Source organism: Meriones unguiculatus, chromosome 2, assembly GCF_030254825.1.
Source record: "Meriones unguiculatus strain TT.TT164.6M chromosome 2, Bangor_MerUng_6.1, whole genome shotgun sequence".
Taxonomy (NCBI): domain Eukaryota; kingdom Metazoa; phylum Chordata; class Mammalia; order Rodentia; family Muridae; genus Meriones; species Meriones unguiculatus.
In genome coordinates, this window is record NC_083350.1 from 21,460,148 (window position 1) to 21,478,814 (window position 18,667).

Here is an 18,667-nt window from a genome sequence, read left to right on the forward strand (position 1 = left end):
AAAACTCAAAACCTAAAGTGATTGGCCAGAGTTGGTGGCACACACTTTTATCCACAGAAGCACTCAGGAGGCAGAGGAAGATTGACTCTGAGTTCCAGGCCAGCCTGGTCTACACAGCAAGTTCTAAGGCAGCCAGAGTTACATGGTGAGACCCTATCTAACCAAGACCTGATAGTCCTAGTCATACTATCAGGAGCCCAAGAGGGACCTGTCTAATGCTCAAAGAGAAGAGCTGTTGTGTCTTCTGGGGTTCCACAGCCCTGGCCAACCCTCCGATGAAAGGATTCAACCACTTCCAACTCCAAGGCATCCAAAGCCCCTCTCCCTAACCAACAGGTAGAAATGGGGAGCGTTTCACAGACTCTCCTAGACCCTGTCTCCATCACATGGGGGCAGGTACAGAAGGTGGGTTGTTACACTTCAGCTCCCCAAAAACATATCTGCAACCACAGCTCTCAGCGGTGCCCGAGGGTAGGAACTAGGACAGAGAGTAAGGTCCAAAGAGCTTTACACAAAGGTAGTAAAGTTAGCATATTAAAAAAACAGTTAGCAAAAAGAAAACCTGGCTGCTCCTTTCTCAGCTCCTTCAATCCCCCATCAGGCCAGTCACCATACCTGCACAAAGGCGTTCCAGCGTGCCTGGAGGTAACCTCTATATGACTTGTTGCCATTCTGTGTGGAGATTTAAGGTGCTGACAGACCTACAAGGCATAAAGCTGTATATAGAACCACGTGAAACTGAGAATGCCCAAGAACGTTCGTTCCCACTCTGCACATGAGCCAAATGTCCTCCCTCGCTGCCATAAAAGCCCCTATCCTTTCTACAGCATGGCCATTCATGCTCCTAACTCTTTGCTCCAGCCAGCTTCCTCCCTCAGAGGTGTAACCTTTCTTAACGAATGCTCTCAATTTGCTATCTACGAAACAAATAAGCCAAAAAAAAAAAAAAAATGGAATGTAAAAGATTGTTCGAAATGGAGGCCTTAATCTTATTCAAAATCATTCTTGTTCTTAGTCACTATATCCATGTACAATGAATATTCACTTTATTTTAGAGGTTTTCAAAAAAGAAAAGTATATTTATATATAAAGTTCCAGGCTACCAACAACAAAACCTAGCCATATTTAAAGAAAAAAAATTGTTTCTTAGCTTGGAGAGTTCCTAAGAAGACACATAAGCCCTAAGGATGGTTCAACTTATAATCTTTCAACTTCACAGTGATGCTAAAGATAAACTGCACCTTTTTTTTTTTAACTTTTTTCTTTTCCCAGGCTAGCCACACATAGCACAAGTCTTCCACGATTATGGTGGCCATGTGCTATGATGCTAAACAGTAATACGCCATCACAATAAAAGAAGCACCTGTGTTTATTTAACTGTGAAGCTAGGTACAAGTCCTCCGAGGTCTAGGTGTGTTCACTAGCAAAGGTGGCCTGACCTCTACCCACCTCAGTGTCACAGAGAGCTAAGGGACTGGGGCAGGGCCTGCTCTACAAGCACCCCCTGGAGGCCAGTTTCCTACTCATGACAAATCACGGAGTTCTCTGACCCAGATCACATTTCCTTCACTCTACTGCCTGCTGTAACCCATACACAGCCAACCAGGCACCCAGTGGGGCCATGGAGTCTGCCCTTCGTGTATAGAGTTCGCCCTTCATGTATGAAGTCTCGGCCCTTTATGTGGCAGTTCATTGCCTGAAGGAAACACACACAACCCCTCACCCTCGTAAGGGTTAGCACAAGCTACAGTCTTTGGCCTCAGCTCCAATCCTTACAAACACCTGACCACAGCCTCCAGAGCTGGCACCTGGTACCATAGTGAGTCCCAAAATCAAGAATGCCAAAAGTCATTGGTATGTGTATCCCTAGATGCCAGGGACCTCAGAGCAGAGTGGTCTCAGCATGGTCAAGCTGATGGAGTACGGAGGCAGAAATGGCTGCAGACTGACTAGTCATGCCTCTGCAGGCTGCCATTAGTGCTGCAGTAAATGGTTAGCCATGGTTTCTGACGATATGGGCTATCTGAATTTATCATTCATTGTTCATGCACTTTAATTAGCCTCTAGAAACTCAAGGACCCAACCTTCATGCCAATCTTTGTTCACACATTGAATCCATTTTTAACAATGCATGTTTAATTTGCTCGTAAGCATCCACTCTTACATCTGTCAGTGCCTGCCTTGTAATTCTGGGGGGAGAGACGAACTCCACAGAAAAGAGGAGTAAGAGCTGCTGTGAGGCCTGATCCCCATTTCATGAGACACGGGCTGAGCATTTTACACATTGGTTTCCCATAATTCTATGCACAGCAACCTTAAAATCTTTCACTTCTCTTAAGTCCCTTTGAAATAGAACTGACCTATGCTATCTCTGCCTCCATTGAAAATTGCTGTCCAGATTCCTTAGAGACCTCTCTGCCATAGCAACACAGACAGAGAGCTAGGGTCCAAGACATGGGCTGGGAGTGGAGAGGAGTCGGGGGCGGGGGGATGGCTCAGTGGCTAATGCGCTTGCTGTGCGCGTAGAAGGATCCGAGTTCAGATCCTGAACACTATCATTCATTCAAACCCAGATGTGGTAGCACAAATCTGCAATCTCAGCATTGGGGGGCAACCCCAGGCCTATCCATTCACTCACACAGCATGAGCACACATTCGTGTGCACACACGCACACACACACATGTGCTGGAAAGAAGTCCCATTGCACCGCAGCTGGGTTAACCTAAGCCCTCGTCTTAATCTCGCTGAGTCCCATTTGAAAAGTGAGAGTGGTAATAACACACATTACAGAAAACATCTGGCAAAAACCTCTGTGAATATGAATTCTTTCTCTGCTGCGATAAACTCAGCAAAGCTTGCCGGCAGCCCCCGAAGTTGGCACAGCTTACACCCAATGTATGAAGGAAGTCTCCCCTCCCTGCCTCATTTCAAATCACCCCCATTATTTCTCGATGAAGACGGTCTCAAGAATGGTAGGACTTGGAGGAAGTCCTGTCGACGCCCTCAGGAGCTGGCAGGCCCTATCTGAGCTCCATCTAGACTCAGAACACCCCTCCAACTCACTCCACATTGCACCCTAGTCACCCCAACATCGCTTCTCTGTTTGCACTGACTCACAGCTCCCTCTTAGGTGAACCTGACACTTCTCCAAGGGAGAGTCAGGGTAATAAATGAGTTCTCTGCCTTCTAAAAGCCTCACCCCCAACCAGGTTACAGAGGCCACAGAAACTGTAATTCATATGTTCATGTGTATTTCACATGTTCCAAGTTGCTGAGGAGGTTATGATGTGTGTTTTCACAATATTTATTAAGTTGCACTTTCAAATGAACAATTCTGTCTGTCCTTGAAGACAGAACTTCCCAACTGTGTGGTCAGTCATGTGATCAGTCCAGAACCACTGCCAAAAGCTCAAACTCCACACAGAAACATTCAGAAGGCCTGCTAGAGTTAGAGGGGTGTGTGTGTGTGTGTGTGTGTGTGTGAGTCCCCGTCCATCTGTGAGTGATAGGGAAGGAAGGAATCACCTAAGCTTCTGGTGGACCACACTTGCAAATGTAAATGTAGATGAGTGTAATATTTAACCACCACAAGAACCCATGTGGATCAATAAATATGCTCAAAGATTTCAAAGGTCAATTAGCAATCACAAAACCCAGAGAAAGGCATAGGCAGATAAGAGGAAAACAAACTGAGGGCCTTTATCTTAACAATAACTTAAGTTTAGAAATTAAGTGATGGGTTGAAGGATAAATGACTGCATAGACAGACAGGTGGGAAGAGCAGCGGGGACAGATAGATGTTGGTGTAAATCTTTAAGTACTGTCCCCATATCTTGTCTCATTAATCCTTGCCAGCTCACAGAAGTTATTTATGTGCCCAAGAAGTGGGAGAGACAGCTTAATCGCTCACCTATTGTTTCTTGGGACCCTACCCTCACACCCCAATAACTAACAAGTACTCTCTATGCATACATGATCTGGTTGGGAGGAGCCGTGGGGGAGAGGGGGCTGACACAAACTTTTTCAGTGCTTTTGATATGAAAGGCAGCCCAAACAGGGATGCAGAAACTGGGGAAAGCAACAAAGGTACAAGATCCTAGATGTACCAAAAACACTGGCAAAAGAGAGACAGAGAGACCATGTAAAAAGCTCCCAACCAGCAAGACAGGGGGATTATTCAGATCGACCTTGGTGCTAATTGCTTAACACCTAAAAGAAACTAGTTTGGAGCAATAGGGGTCAGAGCTGTGTGGGAGGCCCAAGCTGCTGGATACGATTTTAATAACTACTTGGAAATGACTTTAGTTAGAAGACAAGTAAAGAAACGCAACTCTTCCAGTGTTTCTTCCTTTTCTATATACTAGGCAGACTCCACACCATGTCAAAGAATAAAACTTTATCAATCTCCACAGTACCCTAAAACGTTCTGTAATGAAAACCATTAGTAAGTATTTAGAGGTAGTTTCCCTCTACAGGATAAAGACTATAATGCTCTATTGGCCCTACCTTAATTAGCCATCGCCAATCACCTGAACACAGTTCCCGGCCTAAATTCAAAACACCCCTAAGGAATTAAAAGCCTGTTTGCAAGTTTCCAAAAGCACGTTCCCCCTTACCTATACGAGGAGGAGAGCCAGCAGAGCAAGCAGTCGGAGGGGCAGAGTCTCCATTGCCAGGGAAAACCTGAAATGCTGGATGTCTAAACAAAAATGTTTCAGTGGGGATTGGAGAGATGGTTCAGTGGCTAAGAGCACTGTCTGCTCTTCCAAATGGATCCAGGTTCAGTTCCCAGCACCCACAGGGCAGCTGTCTGTAACCCCAATTCCAAGGGATCTGACAAGGAATTTTAATTTTTTTTTAAATAAAATTAAATTTAAAAAAGATGTTTCAGTGGATTTCCCTGGGCACATGAAAATAAATGCCTCTAGGAAGTCAGTGCATCCAAAGAACTTCCTCCATTTAGCCCAGCCCTGATGTAACAGAAACTGCTGCTGTGGCAGAAAACCTACACAAAAGCAACTTACAGGAGGAAAAAAAAAAAGGATTCTAGCCCATCATGTAGGGGGAAGGAACGGAAGCACTGTGAGACACACACATATGCACACGCACACATCGACACAATTCCTCAAGACCCTGCCTCCTAGGTTCTGTAATCTTCAGCAACAGCACCACCAACTAAGAGCCAAGCGTTCAAATGCATGAGCCTCTAAGGGACATTTCTTATTCAAACCAAAACACCTGTGAAGCTCACATTTTCCATTTGTCCTGAATGTTTTGTTACTACCCTGACATAGGTACTTCAGTAGTTTTCAACCATCACTTCTGAAAGGAAGTCAACATGCATAAGAAAACATACAACTGAGGAAGACATCTGAGATGGCTCACAGGATCTGTTCTGTGCTTTAATACTTATCTGAGCTATTCTTACACACAAACACACAAACTTGGGCCTGAGCCTATTCCTTTAGAAAAAAAAAAAAAAAATGACCAACCCAGATGACAGAAGTCATTTCAACAAAGTACCCTGCCTCCTGCAGATGGCAGAGGGCAGAAACATAATAGCCTCCACTTTCCCAGAAGCCCACCCTGTCATGACCCATGAAGTCAGTGTTTATGAGTCAGCATTTATTTGCAATATAAATGTGTTTATGTTGAATAAAGATGTTGAAACACACCTGACAATACGGCAGCCATCTAACTCGGACTTGAGGATACAGAATGTTCTTCCCAAGTGTCCTTGTGGACGTACCATCCGGAATGTTCAGCCATGGAGGGTGAAGGGAGCAGGTACCAAGGAGGCAGGGCTTCGCTACTGAAAGGACACCCGGAAGTGCTGAAGTAAGGTCAGTCACCTGCACCAGCAGCACTCTGCCAGGAGGAAGCTGAAAAGCTGCTCGTCATGGCTCCACGGTAGCTCTCAGCATGAAGGCCTTTTCGGACTGCTCCCTGTTCCTGTCCATCCCAAGGATATACCCTGGGTCCCAGTACACTCCCATCGGTGTAGCCCAGGTTTCCCTCGATACCTCCAGACAGGATCTCTACCCCATCTCAAGTCTCCAAGTAGCAAGCAGGACTTTGTTCAAAGTGACGATGAATTTCAGAATTGCTAAGGCCAGCAGGAGGTCACCCGTGGGAGAACCCTGGATTTTTGAGTAGATACAAATGATGGCAGGCAAGCATATATCAAGCTTGGTGCATCTTTGGGTCTTCATACACTAGCATCCTTTGAGGTACCATATGGACTGCCCAACAGACACAAACAGCATGAAATACAGTCAACTTTTTCCTAGGTGGACATACATACATACATACACACACGCACAGGCACACACGCATCTGTGCACATATTGAACACACATGCGTATATGAATGCATGTTCATCTACATATGCACACACTGTGAGCAAATGCAAATAAAGCCCGTAGGCAACAGGAGCCAATGCTCTCTTGGAACACCTAGTGGTAGAAACAGAACTTCCCAGTTGAAAGAAGCCAGAGGAAGGCCAAGGGGGGTCCCAGGAAAGGCCTGGGACAGTGGTGGGCTCACAAGAGGGCAAAGATGGTATAAAGGCACCTCTACTTCCCTGCCTGTAGGCAGGGACACAGGACACTGCACCTACAGGCTGGCAACCGCTGTGTCAACCAGTGATCTGAACAAAGTGGGACAGAGAGGACATCCTAGCTGTCCCACTTGGAAGTGAACCTATGACCCTTTGCGAAACATGCCTGCTGTGTATGTCTATAGATGAAAAGAGTTAAGAAGTTGGCTTTTCCAAAACGCTAGTCATGAAGCAATGAATATGTCTATAGTCCGTTCTAAAATGGTCAAAATCAAAGAAGTATTTATATACTTGTGAATTCCCTTCATGGGCCAAATGAGAGTGAGATCCCCAATGGCTGGTATAGGATGGATTGCACGGATCAGCACATTGCCAGGAGGTCCCCCAAAAGCTGCAAATGCATGCGTGCACCCCCAGGAGCCTGATCAGGCTGGCCCTGGTGAGATGGCTACACTCGCTTTCTCTGGCTCAATGGTGTGATGTCACAGATACAGCCCGCATGCTGGAGGCATACATAGCACAGGGCACCCACCACGGTGTGTAAGGATAAAGCCCTGGCAGCACCCAGCTCTGAACTCTGTTCCTCCTAAGACCACCCAGGTCAGGCAGGGCATCTTCATTCTGATTCAGTCCACACAGTGCCCAGTGAGGGCTTCAAAAGGTAGAAAACGGAGCATAAAAGACAGTAGAGCAGAGCAGGGCAAGGTGGCACACGCCTTTAATCTCAGAGTTCTGGAGGCAAAGGCAGGCAGCTCTCTGTAAGGAGTTCTAGGCCAGCCTGGTCTACAGATCGAGTTCTAGGACAGCCAAAGACTACACAGAGAAACCCTGTCTCGAAAAAAAACCAAAACAAAACAAAAAGACAGCAGAGCCTTTCTTAGACAACTGGAAAGTCTTTTCAGAGAAGCAGGGTTTTCATTTGCTAGAAGACAATAATCGTTAATACCTGTAACTCATTCTGGTTAATCAGAATTCACACTAGTTAATTTGCTAGCTAATTAGAATTTAACAGGCACTATCGCCATTCAGGCAAACTCATTTAACATTTAACGATAACGGAATCCCTATGCAAGGCTTGGGTGAAAAAATGGAGAGTTGAGTCTGTTTAAACTCCAGTGTGGCCCCTTCGGTGCTCTTCTTTCAAATCCCTGTGTCCAGGAGGCTTAAACTCACTGGGTTAGCATGTCCAGCTCTGACCCATCACCAACAGCAGAGCCTGCCCACGTCTGGAACACAAACGTGCCATCACAGTGGCAAGCAGCCCTCTTCATGCCAGCACCCTGAAAAGACGCTCTGTACTCCTCACAGCCAAAGCAGAGGCTAGGGCCTGTGGGTGTCTCATAACATCCGCCCAGGGGAAGCTAGAACGGCAGTGCAGCCATCCTTCACGGAGCAGCTGCTGTGCGGAGGTCATCATTGTGTGGGATCTCTCCTCATGAGGAATATGTCTCGATTGCTCACATTGCTCATGGAAGTGCAAGGCCAGCAGGTGGGGTAGGGTCTAAGTTCCTTCATCTCGGATGCTGTCTCTCGGAGCTGAGATATATCTGGTTCCACACCTCCAAATCTCATCCGCTCACCCTTTTACAGATCAGTGCTCGGGACCCAGCTATTAGAGTAGGTAGTTGGCATGCAAAGGAAAAGACAAGATTTTCCTTTAAGATTGCTTTTGTTCCATCCGAGGGCAGTTCTGGTTGAGCTACTATGGAAACACCAACTAGAGGTAACATATAAAGGGCATAAATTCAACAATGATATATTCTCGAGAATTTCTTCTGCCTCCTTTCATGATAGATCATTTCTATCCAGTCAGAGAACTCCGTCTCCAGTTCCTATCCCAGAAAACAAAACAAAACGAAAAAAGAATCCCAAGCACTTCAGGTGTGGCCCAACATTTCCTCATCTGGAAAAAGGCAGATCTTGGGGGCCATGCCCTTAGAATCTGCAGCTCCCAGCAGTTCCCGGAGTGTCGGGCAACCCCTCAGAGCAAGTACGTGGCAAGCAGGGATGGTGGTATGAGGACAGTCCTTATTGCACAGTTTTCTTCACAATTAGCCTCACACCTCACAGAAATGACCCTTGATGACACAGTCACTTAACTCAAGGAGGAGCCCAGGGGAGCCACCAGGCTCTCCCCAGCCTCCTATTGTACAGACAAGATCTTAACAGCAGATGACCTCAGACCAATTGAGGGCCTTATTTCTCCACATGAAAGATAAGAGTGATCATAATACTTCTAAGGAATTAATCAAATAAATCAAATTAAATAACAAGTGGAAAGAGATAAATAGCAATGGAAATGTGAAAGGGCTTCTCAATGGGGAAACTGAGGTCAGGGGGCTTGTGTGACCATGGTGTCTGTCATTATTACACATTATATAATAGTGTCCACTGACAGAATGGACCTTGAGTTGTTCATGCTACATGGAGATAAACAAAAAAACAAGATTCCATGTTCCATGCATGTCTAATTGCTTTTCCTGTTAAACAGGATCACCTCTGTTCCATCTGGCCTTAGAGATGGACGAAAACGCATCACCTCTGTCACCAAGTCAATAAGAAACTGGCATGCTGGCATCACTGTCCACAGGCCCAATGTCTGTGGCAACCCTCCTTTGTACCAAGCTGTGGTACATGCTAGCAGCCTCATGTGCAAACAGCCCACTCATGAGCGCTTCATGGAGCCTCCTCCTACCTGCTCACAAGAGGGAGAAGGCAGAGTACAACTGGAAGAAGGAGAATGCTTAGTCGTCCTCGTTTCAAAGAAAACACTTGACCTTCCACCTCGAGGTCACAGTTATGCTCTGAGCCAGGCAAAAGTTATCCCCCGCCCCATCTTCCAGACACAGTGGTCCAAGACCAAAGACCAAAGACTATCTATACAAGAATCCCTCACATGTCCAACGCCTTCACTTCTGAGAAGACCTGCCCATTTGGGGCCTCCTTTATCACATACCTGCCATATTAGTACCACAAGAGTTAATCCTCGGGAACACCCTAAGATCCACAGACCAAGCTCCCACTGCTTATTAAATACCTGAACGCTGGCAGTCCCAGTTTGCACCCTCACCCCAGTCCTCTAACTCTGCCCCTCATGCCACTCACCCTGATTTCTGCAACTCAGCCCTCCATGACCCGGGTCCTATATGTCAGCCTCTAGCTTTGAACCCCTTTTAATGTTCCACAGGCTTCCCAGGTCATCTCTCTGTACCCATCTCTATTAAATATAAGGCCTAACTCCCCACACATGTAAGATGGCCCCTGGCCAGACTTCCAGGACAGAATGTTGCAACCTTGTCTCTAAGTTGACTGTGTTGGTTCTAAACAAGTGTAAGAAGGAAGGGCAGTGACATCATGATTTTAAGGAGCAAAGAGGCATAAAAACGTCACCTCCAAGAAAGAGATATCAGCACTTCTGCAAATGAATTCGGCAAATCAGCTCCAGCTCTGACACTAGAGTATGGTTCCATGTCGGACAAGGAACGCTTCCAACAGCAGAGGCACAGCCCTCCAGACTGCAGACTGGCCTTCCAAATCACACAGGTGACTAGAAGAGTCAGCCTGGAAAGAAGACTTGGAACCTTGCCCTGCTACTAGATCAAAGCTAGATAGTAATCTCAGGGGAAGGATGGAATAATAATTCGTCGTGTAACTGTTTCCCCATCTAATAAGAAATTCTGTCCCACGTACGGCCGCCCAGCGTGGCTCCAGGAGTAAGACAGGGCCAGATGGAACCACTCTGTGGAAAGTAAACCTTTCTACCCCCGTAGCAACTTCATCCCTGCCTCCAAAACACTTCACAAGATACACACCTAATTTTTGTTTTCCACAATTTTTCAGAAACTGACTTTCTGTTCCACACCCTTTACTGGGAATGTTCTCATTATAAAAACAGAAACACAAGATCATTTTTTTAAAAAGAATTTCTTTTTTAGCTCATCCTTAGCACCACACTTCAAGGCATCTATTTTTAATGTTTATGTATATTTCCTCTCAGTCTGTCTTTTGGGTGTGTGGATTGGGGGTGAGGGGTATGATTCAAACCAGACTCTCAGCAAAAGTAGCCTTTGCTCACACCTTCCCTGTTACAGGCAAGACTGCCCATGTGTCCTGAGTGGACAGAGAAAGAAATCACTGTGTCTGCGGTCACTTTTCTTAATAGGTGAGCATGGCTAGTGCTATGGTCTATTACACATGGGCTGAAAAATCATCCACGGAGAGAAACTGCCGCTCTTTCCAGCTCATCTTTCTCAGGTCCTCTGCCCCTTGTTCCACCAGGCACTTGATCTTCACTATCTCTGTGTTGATTTTAAGCCCAAGACAACAAAATAAATAAGCAAACCCAGGAAATCACCTGTAGTACCAGAACAAAATCACAGCTGGAGTGGAGAAAGTGAGTCAGGGTTCCAGGAAATAATCAAATGCTTAGCCTACTTTGAAAAGATACAAAAACAAAGATTCATCCTCCTTAATCACCTCCACTTTAAACTTTTTCTGTGATCAGAGGTTTTCTATAGAAAAAAGTCTCTTTATAACATAATTTCTAGAACATTCTTAAATCTAATAATATTTCACAGCTTGATGGATTTGCTCTAAACATATGAACAATATTTAATTCACCCATAATGCACGTAGCTAGAGATTTGGGTCTGAGAGAGTAAAAAAGGAGGGCAAAGAGTTGGTCTAGAAAACAGTTGCTTCTTCTGATTTCTAGAACGCAGTTTACTTTGTGGGGGAAAGTAAAAAGTAAGCCTTTAATGTGGGGATTAGGAGTGGAACTCTGCGGAAGAGGGCTTGCTTGCTTAGCACAGATGAAGTCCTCAGTTCATTCCAATCCTGGGGGAAGATAATGGAAGCAGAGACCTAGCCCAGGACAGTGGATGAGAGCATTATAAGTGACTTATCCCCAGGCCTGTCCCTGCCACCTCTGCAGCTGTACTTTACCCCTTCCATCCGAACCAACTGTTTGCATTGAGGCCTGACCTAATCCGCAATAACAGAGGTGAGGTGGCCTTGTACCCACCCCGGCAGCCACCTAGACAGCAACAGACGGACAGAAGCCCAGGAACTGCTCTGCTTCAGCATCAAAGCTTCACCAAGCCCTGGGAGTCTTGAGGTCTGCATCTGTGCCCCTGCCAAAGAAGGCATCCCTTGCTCCCATGCCCACTTATCCATGTAACTAGCAATACTGAATTGCTGCTGGACAGTGGACAGGGCAGTGATCTGTCTGCTCTCAGTGTTTTCTAGGAAGAGGTATGGTATAGTATGCCATAGACAGGAAAAAGCACGGTTGGGAGGACCCCTGACCAAAGGCCTTGCTGGGACCTTCTGGTCCCAGTAAGCATCAAAGTGAAGTAAAAAACATAACCACTCCCAACAACAACAAAAGGATTCTGCCTCCATCTAGAACTACCCCCACACCCAAGTATGGTGGAGCCCCTGCTTCCTCCTGGCTCTGACACCAACTGTGCCTCAATGGCAGGGTTCACTCGGCCCGTAACGCTGCCCATGTAGGAGACCCAACACCAGATGATGACTTTGCCTAGACAATGTTATTCTAAATGACACGGAACATGACAGCCAGGTCCTAGAAGAAATATGCCTCAAGAAAAATGGTGCTAAATTCTCCAGCCTGCTTTCCAGGGTAGTTCTTAAATCCTTTCCTGACCTTGTTGAAACATCCCCACCTCCAGGAGCAAGATGAAATGCCCCTTGATGTACTATTATATCTTAGCAATGGTAAAGAAGAAAGTAAGCTTCATGGATCACAGTCGCTGCCATGTCACCCGAAGGCAGGCAGTGTATTTGAGTGGCAGGCAAAAATAACAAGTCATCTATTGAGGCAACCCAGTTTTTAAGCAAATGCAGAGATTGTGTTTCATCTGCATGGCAGACCCCTGCAGGAGGGACCTTGCCATTTTATTACAAGCCCAATGTCAACTCCCTATACATAACTACGAGAAGAGGCCTCTACAGAAGTTATTCAGTATGTATTGATCACACAAACTAATTACCGGAGACCAGAAAGCACTTCATTTGCCACCTAAACTACTGACCAGTGACCTCGAGCACTCTTAGTAGAAGCACCTGTCACTGCTGCTCTCCTAGGAGACAAGAGGGTCTGCCCCACGGAAACCCAGCAGACCGGCCAGCCTTTGGTCTTTATCACCAGCATCAGACACAGGATGGAGTCTGCTGAAAGCCTCAACAGCACTCGTCCTCCACAGCAGCTTCGTGCAGTTTCAGGAGCACGGTCACAGTCACCAGAGGCAGCATTTCAGGGAGGAGGGCAGAAAACCCTGGCCGCAGGTGTGAATGGCTTACACTGGGGACTCAAGAAGAGCATCAGAAGAGCATTGGGAGGCTTGGCAACGGGGGAAGACTGAGTCACACAGAGCAGTGAAGAGATGAGCAGGGAGGGAGAAGGGCACAGCAGTTAGCAGTGCGTCCTCTTCCAGGACCGGATCGGGGCCAGGACCACACAACAAGCAGCAGGGACAAGACACAGAGGAAGTTTTTGCCAGACGGGAAGAAACTGAGCTGAAGTCAACGTGGGTCCATGGCTGAACACCCTGTACCAAGCCAGGGTGTTGGTGGGACCCTGATCCAAGAAGAAGCTGTGCCGCCTAGCTTCCAGCCAGCGGGAAGGCTGGTCTTCCTGTTTGTCAGAACCCGCAGTGCTCTTCTGAGGCCCTTGAAGAGCCTCCAAAAGAGTCCTCCTTGAAGAGTTGCCGGAAAACACTCAAACAATATAGAAAGGAAATGAAAGCTCACGGAGTGGCCTGGGCTCTCACACTCACTGCTGGGAGTCTCTGTCCACCACAGTCCCTGGAGAGGCTTCATAGTTTGACCTCCTTACTCTCATTGGTTTAATTATGCATATCTTCAAATTTGATGTCTAAGGTTTTGCCCTATCCTCAGAATTGCATAGTCTATGTGTCCACCCTGCCAACTGCCATCCCTCAGGTTCAACAGCCCTCAGGAAACAGCCTGCTGTGTGGCTTGGGCGGTAACAAGAGCTTGCCTTCCAATTTGGTTTTAAAACTAAAGGAAGGAAGAAAAAAAAAGATGAATTCCACTCTGAGCTGAAGAGCACATTGTAGAAGGACCAAATCTATTAATTACACTTCTGTGTACATTTCATTAATTATTTGCTCCATAAAGCCAAGGAACATGAAATTCGATGTCTGTAAAAGCTGTAAAATGTTACAAGTGTTTTGCAAACAGAAAGCATTATTATTCCCACGTGAAAGTGATCAATCTGGCTTTCTTGCGTGAACTGTATGGAGCACAGAATTTAATCATTTTTCAAAACATGAAGAAATAGAATGTATTAAACCACGATGGTCAGGTCTCAGCCCAAGTGTGAATAACTAGATATGACACAGACCAGAGGTGCTGTAACTTCTATGGTGACAGCTCCCTTCCGGAGGCTTGGTCTTCAGGGTGGCAGTACTGGAAAGCAGGACTTTTTGCACGTGTCTGTTGCACGTGGGATGTCTTCAGGCCATTGAGGGTTTTCCCTCAAAGGCGATAAAAGGATCACGTTTTCTTCTTTGCCTTCACTTTCTGTTAGTGATCTGAGCTGTTTTGTTCTACCACGTGATCCTTCGCCAGGATGCAATGCCTCTCCACAGGCCCCAGAGCAGTGAGACTAGAGTGTCTAAAGCCATGAGCCAAAATGACTCTTTTCTCTTTACAGGCTGATTATCACAGATGTTCATCACAGTACGGAAAGCTGACCAACCCAGTAGATACAACAGACTTGTTTGTTTGTTTGTTTGTTTGTCCATCTTGACCATGTTTTTTAGGAAAAGGAAAACAGGAAGAGCCCCATCAGAGCTAGTCCCATACCGTGACACAACACCAATGACCATGGTGAGTGCTGGCCCCGGCTGATGTTAAAAAAATGCATGCCTCTTACCCTTGTTTACAGTCTTCCAACAAAATTCCTCACCCTGTCTTTGCTTTTGAAAACTGGCCCGTCCTCCACCTGAAAACCTGCATGGACCCTTTATGTCTGGTCTATCCCAGGAACACTTTGCTCCTTCAACACCCCCAAGGTTACGCTGCCTCCCACCACACTTGCATTCTGTCTTGAGCATGAACACCTACAAGTGTATCAAATTTAATTTTCTTGCATCTTTCCCATGACACACATTCCATGAAGCCAGTTAAAGAAACTTTATCTCTCTATGCTCTGTGCACATCGAACACATGGAATTAACTCACTAAACTAAAGTGCCCACCCTTACAAAGTAAAACGGTACCAGCGCTCCAAACAGGAATAAATAACGTGGTGGTTTGAATGGGTTTGACCCCCATAGACTCAAGCATTTGAACGCTTGGCCCATAGGAAGGTGTGGCCTTGTTGGAGTAGGTGTGCCCTTGTTGGAGAAAGTGTGTCACTGTAGGGGCAGGCTTTGTGGTCTCCTATGCTCAAGCTCCTCCCAGTGTGGAAACCCAGTCTCCTCCTAGCTGCCTTCAGATCAAGATGTAGAACTTTCAGCTCTGTCTCCAACACCATGTCAGCCTGTCTGCTGCACGCTTCCTGCCATGATGATAATGGACTGAACCTCTGAAACTTTAAGCCAGCCCTAGTTAAACGTTTTTCCTTTATAAGAGTTACCTTGCTTGGGGTGTCTCTTCACAGCCATGGAAACCTTAACTAAGACAAATAATTCCAATATTTTGGGGACTAGTCTTTCATGTTACCTAAGCTGCTGGCTCCTTGTGTCCCTCTGAACAAAACTTAGGAAAGCGGCCTTAAAGTGTCCATGTGGTAAAACAATTAAACATGGACTGTTGGCACCTAAGTGCCACAGACTTGGGAGCTGTGTGGTATGGCCTAGTGCTTACCTAGCTTACGAGAGACCATGAATTTGAACCTCAAATGAAAAAAAAAAAATCACAGCCAACCAAACAAACCTAATGGAAATAATTTAAACTTAAACTTTTAAATTGCAGAAGCTATAAGCACTCACATATATCTGTGCTTCAATCAGACAGCCACATCACCCTTCCCCTGCATCAAACCGCAGACTCCAGGCCTCTGAACTTACTTCTGTCTCACTGCATTTCCACCCTGCTGGCCTGACGACCTCCTAAAGCAGTTGTTCTCAACTTGTGGGTCAAGACCCCTTGGGGTTGTGTGCCCTTTTCCCAGGGGTCACATAGCAGATATTCTGCATAGCAGATATTTACATTACAATTCATAACCACAGCAAAGTTGCAGTTATGAGGCAGCAACAAAAATAATGGCTGGGGGTCACCCCGACATGAGGAACTGTATTCAAAGGTTGCAGCATTGGAAGATGAAGAGCCACCGCCCTAAAGGCTCTGACTTTCGATACTCTCACCCTGCAGACTGTATTTCAACATGTGAACAGAGTGATGGGAGGTGGAGGGCGCAGTCAGGGCACAGTCTTTAGTCTCTCTTAAAACCTCCCTGCACTATCTGAAGTCCGAAGAAAGCCTCCCCCTTTCTCCTCTAGTGGGGCTGTTCCCACAGTGCGCACATCTGTCTTCTGTCACTTGGGGACAGACCTACGTCTTTGGATATTTGCATTCTTGGTACCTAGTGTTTGGGCAGCATGTGAGTTCCAGAAGAAAAGAGGAGAAGAGAGAGTGAAAGAAAAATGGACTGGGGAAGACCCCCACTCTCCATCCTGTGGGTCAAGCAACCTCTCTTTCCTGTAGGTATGATGCTTTTTAAAACTGGATTCTAAGCCTGCTCACGGAACGGTCCTTATTTGCCAGTTGCTGCTCATACCATATTCCATTTCCTTCTTAGTCTCTAAGTCCCCAAAGCGGAGGAACTGGGCCTCTGACCACATTCCAGTTCTGGGCAGGCACTTCACAAACACTTCATATTTGGCTTAATAGCTTCCATTTAGGAAGAAATGTGTATGGCAATGAGCCCCTCCCAACTGGTTGAGCACACCCTGTCTTATTTTTGTCCTTTCAAAATGTAAGAAATGGTCAAATTGTTATGCTGGAAAACAGCAAAGTGAGGTCTGGTGCCTAGAAACTCGCTGGGTCACCTCCAAGCAGTCCAGCAGGACAAGAGCTCTAGAGGGATGGATGGAGGAGCAGCAGGTGAAAGCCAGACCCGGAGGTGACACCTAGGGGGGTTTCGGGGCCACAGGTCTGCTCAATCCTCCCACGTGGCTGTGGGCCATCACCCCAACACCCCAACACCCCAGGGAATATGTTCAAGTCCCTGCGACAGCTCAGCTTCCTCAATGGATCAGGCAGGGACAGCCTCGACCATCAGGACAGGGACCTTCCTCAACGATCTAAGTATACCCAGAGCTTAAATACATGCCCTTTATTGTAGCAACTAAACCAAGGATTTGCATGGCAGACCCAGGCACTGAGGGCTCCATGAAGTAACTCCACCTTGGCTTATTGTTCACCCTTTTCCTGAATTAAATGTACTATGGGAGGCTAATAATAACTGTATAGTTATGATTACGATTAGGGTTAGGGTTACTATCGCTATGAAGAAACACCATGACCAAAAGCAACTTGGGGAGGAAAGGGTTTATTGGATTTATACTTCTACACTGATAGTCCATCACTGAAAGAAGTCAGGACAAAAACTCCAACAGGGTAGGGACCTAGAGGCAAGAGCTGATGCAGAGACCACAGAGGGGTGCTGCTCACTGGCTTTCTCCTCATGGCTTGCTCAGCCTATTTTCTTATAGAACCCAGGGAAGACACCACGCACAATGGGCTGGGCCCTTCCCCATCAATCATCAATTAAGAAAATGTCCTAGAGCTAGGTCTTAAGGCCATTTTTTTTTCAGTTGAGGTTCCCTCCTTTCAAATGACCCGACCCTGTGTCAAGTTGACATAAAACTAGCCAGCACACTGTATAGGCACAATACGATCCACACTGCCCAGTATCTGTGAGAGCGGGTCCCTGCCTAGGTAAGGATATGGCACTCAGTGGGCCTCCAGCACACAGAAGAACCCTCCCTGGGGTCCAAAGCTCAGGTAGATGGATCACAGTGCCTCCAGGAGCAGACAGTCACTATCCTGCATTGCAGTCTGTCTTCCCATGTAAGAACATCCTTGAGCACTTCTACGAAGGCTTCACACGAAACAGACCTGCTTGCACAGTCCCTTGGACCCTGACCACTGTCTACCAGGCAGGAGGGCATGCTGACTCAGGCCCCCAACACACACCCACAGGACAGATGAATGCCATGCAGTGTGCACCAGTTCCCCCAGCTCAGGGACGTGGGTGCCTGTGAGGGTAGCTGTACTACACTAATTACAACCGGCCGTGGGACAGCGATGTCTTCCTCTACCCTTCGGGGACCACAAACAGCTGTTTCTAAGCGTTCCATGAAAGAGTGACTTCAAGGAAGCAGACCCCACTAAAATGATTTTCATCTCCCTCAACATGTAGGGACAAGCAGTTTGGGAGACAAGGCACTGTTGAGTCGCCTACTGGTCTGGACGGGCTGAGACCTTTGTTGGACACGAGCACAGGTGCAGAGAACATGAGGTGCTCCCGCTGAGGGCACAAACATGTAGCACAGAGAAGTGGCCATTGATTGATACACACAAAGGCATGGTAAGTCTGTGCCCTTGGTGGAGGACACAAATAAACTAGACCTATTGCTCTCCAACAGTGGTCAAAGAGAACTGACTGGACAAGGTACCACCTGGCTGAACCAGCACTCAGATGCTGAACCCATGTCCTCTCCAGGCCCTCATTTCTCTACTGTGACTCCAAGTGCACGCTCATAAAGGGAGAGTACAATAATAAGGAAAGACCGAGAGCAGTCTTCTGGGGGCTGCTCTTCCAGAGGACCTGGGTTCGATTCCCAGCACCCGAATGGCAGCTCACAACAGTCCATAACTCCAGTTCCAGGGGACCTGACACCCTCACACAGACATGTACTTGGGCAAAATAGCAATGCTCATAAAATAAGAATAAATAATTTTTTTAAAAAAGGGCAGTGTTGGAGGTTGGCCTGATGCATGTTACTGACCCTCAAGACTTGGTTACTCCTATCTTTGTTTTGTAAACCTGCCTAAGACATATCTGATTGGTTGATTAAACAGCCTATACCTGGGCAGGGCAGAATGAA

General features: G+C 46.6%; 1 protein-coding gene across 8 annotated transcripts in view; it reads right to left on the minus strand.

The window, feature by feature from the left end:
- The window catches only part of Ldlrad4 (low density lipoprotein receptor class A domain containing 4), a 334,264-nt gene that overhangs the window by 306,536 nt on the left and 9,061 nt on the right, over nucleotides 1-18,667 (minus strand). The window lies entirely within an intron of this gene.